Raw genomic sequence first — 10443 nt, 5'->3', positions numbered from 1 at the left:
TTTCCTGGACTTTTTGTAGGACATACTTGACATCTTGCTGCTCTTGTTGTTTTGTTGGGAGGTTCTTATTATATTATATAATATATAGTTTATAGGAATGTGAAATATCAATAAAGTATTAAATTTTTAGTACATATTGCGTGTTTAGAATAAGAACCAATATTTTCACATCAGCTCTGTATTTGCTTACAAAACCTAAAAGATAACAGCAGAAATAAATTCCTATATGAATTACAATGAAAATATCAATAGAATTCTACAACAAAAATAATCTTTGCTTCAATTACCACACCCACGGCAGGCTTCACATATGACAACTGCATATTTCATACACACATCTTGCTTACATTGACAGCACATGTATTTACTTTCCCATGTGGCAGGCCATTCTTATCACCTCTCTTGTCTTCCTGTTTTGTCAAGAGCTTTCTACTCTATTGTACACTGTGCATGTGCGGGAAAGTATGATATCAGTAAAATCAAATATCAAATATGTAATGAGTACTTAGAATACACATCAACATTTATGTATTAGCTATTTACTTGCATACAAAGCCTAAAAGATAACATCAGAAATCAAAACTTATGTGAACTGTAATGTAAATACAAATAAAAGTCTACTACAGGAATAATCTTTGCTTGCACTGTCACACCCAATGCAGTATTCACACATGAAAACTGCATTTTCCATATATAAGTATCACTTACGCTGATAGCACATATGTTTTGTTTTTCTGTCCTTTTTTGTAGTATACAATTGACAACTTTTTAGTTTTCCAGTTGTTGTAGTAGGTCTTTGAAATGCTGTGCCTATGTGTTCACCTGTCAGCTCACCAGTGTGCTCCACAATTTTTTTGCATAGTTCCCTGGGCAGAAACATTTTGTTTTTCCTCTGCTGTATGTGATCTCTTATAAGTTCCAGTCCCAATCCTCTAAGACAATTTCTCTAGAATATTTTGCACTTGTTGTTATTTTCTTTGTAAATTATCAAACTATTTAAGCCACACTTGTTTAAGGTAGAGTAAAATACAACCATTGGCCAGTGCTTTGTGTTTTGAGTGACATCATAGTTGCTGTGTAACTCATCAACATATCTTCCACCTTTTGTTTTTTTTGTAGAAAGTTTCTATTTTGTTGAGGTTTCCCTATCAATATTTCCATCATGGTGCAATGTTGACATCAGCCATGCTAGATTGTTTCTTTTTCATATATGAGGCCAATGTTATGTCTTTCTGAAATCCAAAGATTGTAGTATATGATTCTCTGGTTTGAAATTGCAACATTGCATTTGGAATTTCTATTTTGTTCTTTCAAATAGTTCCTGGTCAAGTTGTGTTCTTTTAGCAAATGTAACATCAATTGGAAATTGGTGAACTAATTGTTGAATGTCACATTCTGATTAGTTTGGGAGATGGGAGCAACAGGTCTGTTCACAACATTATTTGGTTTATTACTTATATGAATAAGGACCTGGTGGCTGAGTTTCAGGATAAATTTCTAAATTCAAAGCATAATAAGTCTTAATAGCTACAAGGCATAAATTTTTATGCCACGTTTGGAAGGTTTTTTTTTTTTTTGGCATATATGGCCTAAAGCTACAGCAGCTATAAAATGCTGCAAGATATTCATCAATAGTCATGTATTCAGATGGTGTGAAAATTGTTTGGCAATTACCTACAAACTCTCAAATAATGAGTGGGTAGCAGCCAGATTACCAGTTCTTTTTCTTTCTTGTCAGGTAGTTTTGTCATCGAACAGGCAATTTTGAAGGAGATAAAATCTCAGCATAATTATTATTCTAAAAACCTCAAGCCCACACCTATCACTTTTCCATAAGTCTTTTACATTCTTTTGATTACCATGAGAAAGCCCTGCTAAGTACAGCAGACCTATGAATGCTTTCAGTTTAGCTAGTGCAGTACCATAATAAATACATTGTTGAGTATGACTATTGGTGCATACAGAATGCTTTAGTTGTATTTCTGCATTTGTATATTTCACATCTTATAGTATTTCATCTGTTAACATTTCTAACATGGAATGGCAGTGTTGGCACTCTGACCTGTAGGTTTCACCCTTGCAAAGATCTTCACTATATTTTCAGACCTAGTTCTAACATTGCAAAGATCTTCACTATATTTTCAGACCTAGTTCTAACATTGGATCATTCCATTTGGTTGTGTGACCATTTTGTTGCATTTCAACCAATCAAATATATACTCACATTGCTGTTTTCTTCATCTTCTGAATTAAAGAGATCTGCATTCCATGTATATGTATTGGTCCATTCTTGCACTATTCTCATGGAGCCAAGTCCATAGTCATTATCATCTTCATCATCCATGCATGAGTAGTCTGATGACTCAGTTTCAACCTTCTGCAAAGTTTGGAGATCTTGTTTTTCACATGCCATTGTACTGAACTAGTCTACTTCTACCAGAAAAATCAAAAGAAAACCTTTTGAAGAACAAATCCTAAATGCAAAGAAATTTAGCATGGTACATTTCATGGGTAAAACTCACCTGTTGGAGTTCCTGTATATGCCATGCCTTTCATCTGCTAAGTGTGTGGATGCTCAGATAAATTTTTGCTTCCCCTAAGCACAGCTACTGTGAGTCACACTCTCATTTCATTATGATAAAATATGTATTTACATAACAGAAGAGTGGATTGTGTATTTTACCCCTGTGATGCTTAGGTAAACATATGCAAAACCTGTTAGAGCATTATGTAGGTAAAAAGCCCAGTTTGACACTTTTGCACACATCCACCCACCTTGCTGTTCATTGTACCAAATGAATAAACAAAGATTGCTTCCTGTGTCCCCCAGACATAGCTACTGAGACACACAGCTGGCTACTATTATTCTAAAGTACAAATTTACAGTAGAAAGGTAGGGGATGGGTTGTTGTAATCCAGTATTACACCCTGTGGTTAATAGATAGTTCTTTGTGACTGTTGATGGATTAATATTCCTCACACCCTGATAGTGGCTGTGATTACTTCACACTCAGCAACTGCAGGTATGCCAGTGGACTGTGATCATCTGAGTTTGCTTTTTTATTTTTTTTAATTAAGTGCTGGGCCATTGGAACCTTGAGCTCTGTCCCTCTGGAATTGTAGAGGTGAAAGAAAAGAAGGAAAACCTATGAGAGTGAGGAAGGACAGGTCAAGTGTAGATGAAATATACATTTGGCCTCCCAGCTGAGTGCATCATTTCCTAGGCTTGCTCCAAGTGGGAGCTGACTTGGATTTCCTGCCCTGGTAACCCATTTGACATTTGAGAGGGCAGACAAAGGGCACCATCAGGAAAAGATTTAATGCTGCTAATAACTACAAATCATTGGCCCTGGAAAGCTGGGATTCAGAGAGGTTCTTTGCTTTCTTTTTATTGTAGGGGAATCAAGCTTCAAAGCACCTGAATACCTGTGCCCCCAGGCTTTCCTGATGGTCTGGAAGTATTCCAGGCCTCAGACTGGCCTGTTGCCATGCTTCCTTTGCTTAGCAAGAAGGCATCTTTCATGAGAGAAAACATAGCTTGACTCCAGAAGAGACTGAGGAGAAAGCAATATGAAGGGGCCAAACATAGGAAAAGCAAAGAAGGAAGCTTTCTTAGTTGGCATGATTAGAATATACCAGAGATGATGAATCTTTTGGAGCTTTCAATGATACAAACAACCTACTGTAGCTATGCGATGCATGCGATGGGATAGACTGACATTTCCATTAGGTCTTTCAAGCAAAAGAAAGAGTAGTTTTGGGATTGTAGCAGTAAAGTGGGTTGCTATCTTTCCCTATGTTGAAGGTTGTAGCTAGAAAAAGACTTTCTGACCTGCAACACCTTCACTCACCTCTCTGCATGTCATATTTTATTTATTTTGTTTTCAACTCTAGCAAACTTTTAAGAAAATCATTTATGCTTAATTAAATAAAACTATTCACATTCTGGGCTGGAAGAACAGAGGTCAAATAACGCCAGACTCTCTTGCCAACCTTTGCTGAACCCTGTTAAGCAGCTGTAGCCCCAGCTCTCCCACTGGAAAAGGCATCCTTGACAATGTTAATAGTTTTGACCTCTGAGTTCTAGCATTTCAGCAAAAAGTCCCCAAAGTAACAGGGAAGGCATTAGAAAAACTGGTGCCTAAGGCTAAACTTGGACCCCAGACAAAGAAGAAGGGCAGAGTAATTCTGTGGAGACAGGATAATCTGTACACTATAGAGTGAAGATAAAAACAGTTTCACTACTAAGAAGTATTTTCAGTTCTGTGGCAAGCAGATTGAGAAGGTAGACCTGAGGCCAAGAGGATAGACAACAGGCCTGAAGAAATTCAGCTCTGGCCAGCTCGATCAAGTAACATAATATATTTTATTTGCCTGGGCTCAGCAGATGGTTAACTAGCAGTGTTGGATCATAATGGGCCTCTTCTGGGAGCCTTGAAAATAGTTTTTCTCACTTCCGTAAACATAACAATGCCCACCAAAAAATTATGGGTGTTAATTTCATCAGTGGAAATCCAGGGAGATCATCTACTTCTCCAGTTTGCTCAAGGGCTGGAGGGAATATTTATATCTTCTCTCATGCCAGCTTGATTTAACAGCACCCAAAGACCTTTCTCTTTGTTTATATTCTAGGGAAGTCATTCCATCACGGAATAAATTACAAGACATTTCCAATAAACTCATCAGTCTTTTTTTTTCAGATTGAGAGAGAGGTAGTGTGGAATAAGGATGAGAAAGACAAAGCAGACCAGAATGATATAAATAATTTTAGTCAACAGTTTGTAGGCATTTTTAAAATCAAAGCTTTTATCATTATTATGAAGAGAAAAGAGCTGACTGGCCAGCAGCCAGATTGAGCCTCAGGAATCAATGTCTTCCTAGAAGTCTGTTGTTGTCTAGTCCTTCAGAAGGCCCTCATAGGTGCAGTATTGAAAGAAGGCCTTTACAAGCTGGTTCAGCTTAGACCGGGCCTGGTCATGCTTCCAAAGCACCGTTTTCATTACCAGGTGAAGCCTTCTGCTTTCCTTCTCAGTTCTGGTTTGTCTGGCATATATCCTTGGCACTGAGGGGTCCACCTGGCAAAGCCTGTGCTCCCAATTCTGTCAGGAATGCCCAGACTTGGTAAGGATGATGATACCGTCTAGCTTAGAATGCTTACTCTGACTTAAAACACTATATTGTTTTATATAACTTTTGTCACTTAATCTTTGCAATGACCTTGTAAAATACAGTATTACTGTTAATCTTGTCTTGCAGATGGGCCTTAGAGAAATTGACTTGCCAAAACCATACAGAGAGTAGAAGTGCTAGACCTGAAAGCTGGTATAAATAATCCTCAAAGCCATACAATATATTGCTGGATGTTTTTCTTGATTTCTTAACTTACTCTTTACCCATCTGGGGCTATTCTCCTGTCTTGAACTCAGGATGATTAGATTAGAGCCCCCTTAACTTTTGTCACCTCCTCTCACAAGGACAGAGAAATAGGCAGGACATGGTGGTACATGCCTGTAATCCCAGCACTTGCCTTTGGGAGGCTGAGGCAGAACGATTGCCATTAGTTTGAGGCCAACCTGTGCTACATGGTGAGTTCAAGGCAAACCTTAACTACATGGTGAGACCCTGTCTACAAAAAGAAGGAACTGCCGTACATAAACCTCCATGGAATCAGGATATTCTTCTGCATGACTGATTAAAGATCGATCCAGAAGTATCTGCTACTACATCTCATTCTCCAGATTAAACCCCTTGGATAATATTGCTGGCCCAGATCAGACTCAATTTCATTATACATCATGATGTTAAAGTTAGTCATCTTGAGAAAACCAACGCTACAGCCTGGTTCCTTCCCAGTCCTTCCCTTTCCTGACATACTGTCTCCCCAACCCTTCCACAGTATTGAGTCTCACTGTAAAACTCACATAGGTTATGGCAGATTCTGAGCTTTGTTGACTCAGAAACTCAGTTTATCAGCTCACTTGGGAAAGCCATACTTGGAGAAACCATCCATATTGGAAACAGTTCATAAGCAAGAATATCAGTTTAAGATTTTTTTCTTTTTTCTTGTCATTTATTCTTTTTTTCCAGGGCACATTATCATGGAATTAGAACTCACAGAGAAAAAAAAACCAGAATTAGAACTCAAAGGAAGTTAGATTGATGAAGATTAAGCCCAGAATAGAGCAAAGAAACTGACTTATCCTAAATGACATTTTATTCGGACTCTAAAAGAACTATTTTTGTTCTTTTCAGTGCACAGAACATTTGTCCCTGACAGTCATCTGAAGATCTGGGTTCAAGGCCAGGTACTGCCACTTACTATCCTTGTAATCATGGACAAAGCATTTAACCTCCTCAAGTTGTTTTGTAGTTAGTAAAATAGAAATAATAATATCTCACACATGATTCATGATGTTCAAATCAAAGTTATAGATAAGAATGCTCTGTATGTCACTTTTTACTATGGAGAAATGTCAAGAAGATATATTAATTTGAAACTCTGTGAAACCAGTTCTTCATAAGCCATCATCTGATTATGCATCCCAAATTGCCACTTTTCTGGGGAAGGGTGTAGTTGTTTCATGAATGGGTGGGCCTACGATTCTAAATTCTAGATGTTTAAGTGATGCAGATGCTGCTGGACCACACTTTGAAGGAAGATTTTAGATGCCTTTGGCAAGTTTCATTGCAGATGCATAAGAGACTGTGAATTTAAATATATACAGTAGATGAATATATACAGTATTATATGCCAATTAAAAATTCTGTCATTGTGTGAAAAACCCCACAACAACTAAATGCAATATCTAATTCTAAATTGACTTCTTTAATGGAAGAAAAAAGTTCAGTAAAGGATATTATTGTGGGCACTTAACAAAATTGGAATATGGTCAGTTGATTAGACAAAATGATTGCATCAGTGTTAACTTTACTAAAATTAATGATGGTATCAGAGAGAGACAGAGACAGAGTGAGAGAAAGGAGAAAGAGAACAATGATAAATGATAAAGCAAATGGGGTGAAACATTAGCAGTAGGTACATTTGGCTGAAGGGTGTATTGGTATTCTATGCACTATTTCTATCACTGTATAACTGATATGAGTTTCAAGTAATTTTCAAATAGAACATTTTAAAAATTGGAAAGAGCAACAGAATTTCTGCAGTGCCAAATGCCATGGTTACAGAGTGAGCTCATTGAAGATGACTGTTCAGGATGGTTGAACTCCTATATTCTTTTTCTGTTCTTTGAGTTTCATGGCCTTACTCTCTCTTATTTCCCTTGTGACCTTTATGACTACGCCTTACCTCCTCAATAGATTCCTCTTCATTTGTGCATTAATGTTGGCGATTCTTTGGGTTCCTTCGCCTTCTGATTATTTTATTTTTTGTGGGTGATCACAGAGGAGTCTCTAGTATGAACACTTGCTTGTCTTGCCCAGGCTGACGTCCTCCTTCTCCCACACTCCCATTGCATTTTGTTGTCAGATTCACTGTAGCATAAGACAGTTTTATTTTACTGCATCATTATGCAATTATTGCCTTCATGGTCTGTGACTTACTTTTTGAGAGCTGAGTACAGCTTTCCATCTTTGTATCCTTTGTGCCTAGCATAGTGCTCAGGTTCCATAATGTTGGAAGAATAAAGAAAACAAACAGACACTGAGGCAGACACCACAAACAGCCATCTGAATAGACCAGATGGTAAATGTTAGCATTTGGACACCCTGTGGAAACACAAAGCCCACTAAAATTCTGTTGTGTATGTGTATGTGTGTGTAAATTACCTCTTGGGATAGTCTCAAGATACCAATAGCAGCTGGGGAAGACACCTGAGCCAAGTTTCCTCTGTAAATTATTTCTGGACTCCTTTTTTCAGACTTAAACAATAGGCTGTCAAAACTGTCAAAAAGAGGAAGCATGTTTCTTTTGAGAAAAATTATTTATCACGGCTTTCTACTGTATTAAAACAAAGCAGCTCTTCCAGAGAAGGAAGGTTATGGACTTGCCAAAACTGTGGCCTCTACCAAAGCTCATAGGGGACTTGAATGACCAAGTAAATGGTGGCCATCAGGTGAGAGGTCCTAGCCAATATTTCACATGTGTTTAGATTCAGTTCAGTTAATTCAAAAAGCAAATATTCAATATACTTTCTGTGTGTTAGGCTTAGACGACATTAGGAGAGAAAGAAGAAAATGGTGTGGTTTCTGACCTCAGAGACCTCATAGACCAGCTGAGGCATTAGATATTTAGACCAATGAAGACAACTCAATGTGATGAATGCCATAGAAAGATATAGATACAAATATAAATATAGATTGTACTATGAATTAGAGTGGGCAAAATAATTAGAAATATAGTGGAAAATATTCCGTATATTCTCTCTTGGATCATTCATCAAACCTTTTTTTTTTTTTTTTTTTTTTTTTTTTTGGTACCAGGGATCGAACTAAGGACCTTGTGCTTGCCAGGCAGGTGCAAGCAGACCTTAACCCCTGGCCTACACATCAAAACTCAAACTGCACCATATACCTCTAATTCATGCATACAAATCAGACTGAATTAATATTTTTGACTATGCTGTCCCTGCTCAACCAGCAAGAATGTTTTGTTTTGTTTTGCTTTTTTCTGGTACCAGAGATTGAACTCAGGTCTTTGCGCTTGCAAGGCAGGCCACCGAACTGCTGAGCTAAATCCCCGGCCCCAGCAGGAATGTTTTGATGTAGGGACATATAAGTAAATGACCTTCAATATAGTGGAAAATGATAGGATCATTAGAGATAGTACATGGAATTTAGGACTCAAACAGGGAGTAGCACTACAATCTCAGTAGGAGGTGTGAAAGTCCTTCCTGGGCATACTGGTATTTAGGATGTTCAGTTTATGTCTCCTTATTGTGGCTCTGGCTCTGCTCCTAGGTTAATATGTGATTTTGGATCTCCTTAGTTAGACATTATAGAACCAAAGGTCTTAGAGAAGGTGACACAATGACTAGGCTATTATATAGTTCCTTGGAATCTTAATTTTGCCTAGGATGCTAGGCAGCTGAATGGTGGCTTTGTTGCTGGGAAAACATAAAAGAGGCTTATATGGCCATGTTTGGATGGTTAAAAACTGATAAGTAAAGCAAATGTGGGTTGGAGAAGAGAGGAGAGGGAGAGGGGGAGAAAGAGAGAAAGGACAAGGAGGAAGAGGAAGAAAAGGAGAAAGATGAGGTATAGGAAGTGGACACTGAAACAGATACACACAAGTGGATATATTTTTAGGAATCTTTGGTTGCGAATTCCTACATTTAATTTGAGCTTGTTAAACTGAAGAGAAACCTTAATTATGAAGATTCAGGTCACAGAATGTGAGGTCAGAAATATAGATGCCTATGTCAGGAAGGGACTGAAGCTAGAAATGGAAAAGCTGTTAGAACCTGGCTGTTTCTCACCATATTCTGGTTTCACCCTTTTCTATTTGTAGACTAATTTTCTGTGCTTAGTTGATCTACCTTGTGGGCACAAGATGGCCATCCCATAATTTTTATATCTTCTTTGATCAAGACCTTGGGCCAGTTTAAACCAGGGTCTAATTTTGAGTCTTGCTTTTAAATTCGGATTGCCCCAGATATATCACATATCTCTTATTGGTCTAGTAAATGTGACCTTGGCGGGGGAACAAGATGATAAAGCCAGTGCATGGCTATCAGGGAAAGGGCAGTCAGGTTTAACTGAGAAGCCACCCTTAACACTTTATGCTATAGCTAGAAAATCACGGTCTGGGGAGAGAGCTGACTCTCTAGTTCCTGTTTGTATTTCCTTTGTTTGTTTTTTTCTTTCCCCCTTTTCCTGCTAGATCCTGATTCCTTATATAAATCCCACTTCACTTAAGCTAGCCTGAGAGAGTTCCTACTGCTTGCAAGAAAAGAGCCTTTCTTAAGATTTCCACTGTCAGAGGAAGGATGAAAGAGGGCATACTAAGTTCAGCAATAGCATGGCCAAAAGCACAGGAATGAGAAAATTCACAGCTGAATGGGAAGAGTTCTCCAAATGCAGCAGGGGGTTTCTGAAGAGATGGTGTGGAAAATGAGGCTGGAAAGGTGAATTGAGGATGCTTCACACTGGCCTTGGAAATTACCCTGTTGGTAGTTTGGAGGAGGAAAGGTAACCTGGCAGGTGTTAGAATACCAGAGTGATGGTATCTGACCAGTGCTGGGATGTTTTCTGTGCCATAGTTTGGTAGTGTTTGGATTGTAACTTCAGGGTTATATGATAGATATAAAATTCCACTTTGTAATCAAGAGGGACTGAACTCTAAGATTATCACAGAGGCCTTGTTTGCTGACCCTTTGCTGAGAAATACTAGATGCCCAGAGTAGATCTGTTGGAGTCCCATTCACACCCTCTTCACCTGCAAGTGCACCCAATGCTCCAGTTGCCACAAGTGCTGCCGCCAGTGGC

At 38.4% G+C, this 10443-nt stretch overlaps 1 long non-coding RNA gene across 1 annotated transcript in view; it reads left to right on the top strand.

Moving 5' to 3' along the window:
* Positions 1-6246: 6246 nt before the first annotated feature.
* LOC104868694 overlaps positions 6247-10443 on the top strand; it is a 237685-nt gene continuing 233488 nt past the window's right edge. The window contains exon 1 of the long non-coding RNA XR_782078.2: positions 6247-6305. This is a non-coding gene — a long non-coding RNA (uncharacterized LOC104868694). The remainder of the gene's footprint in view (positions 6306-10443) is intronic.

This window comes from Fukomys damarensis, unplaced genomic scaffold (genome assembly GCF_012274545.1).
Source record: "Fukomys damarensis isolate Sample0158 unplaced genomic scaffold, DMR_v1.0_HiC HiC_scaffold_17, whole genome shotgun sequence".
Classification (NCBI taxonomy): Eukaryota; Metazoa; Chordata; class Mammalia; order Rodentia; family Bathyergidae; genus Fukomys; species Fukomys damarensis.
The sequence above is the reverse complement of the archived record's forward strand: the minus strand, read 5'-3'. Positions and strand labels throughout refer to the sequence as shown.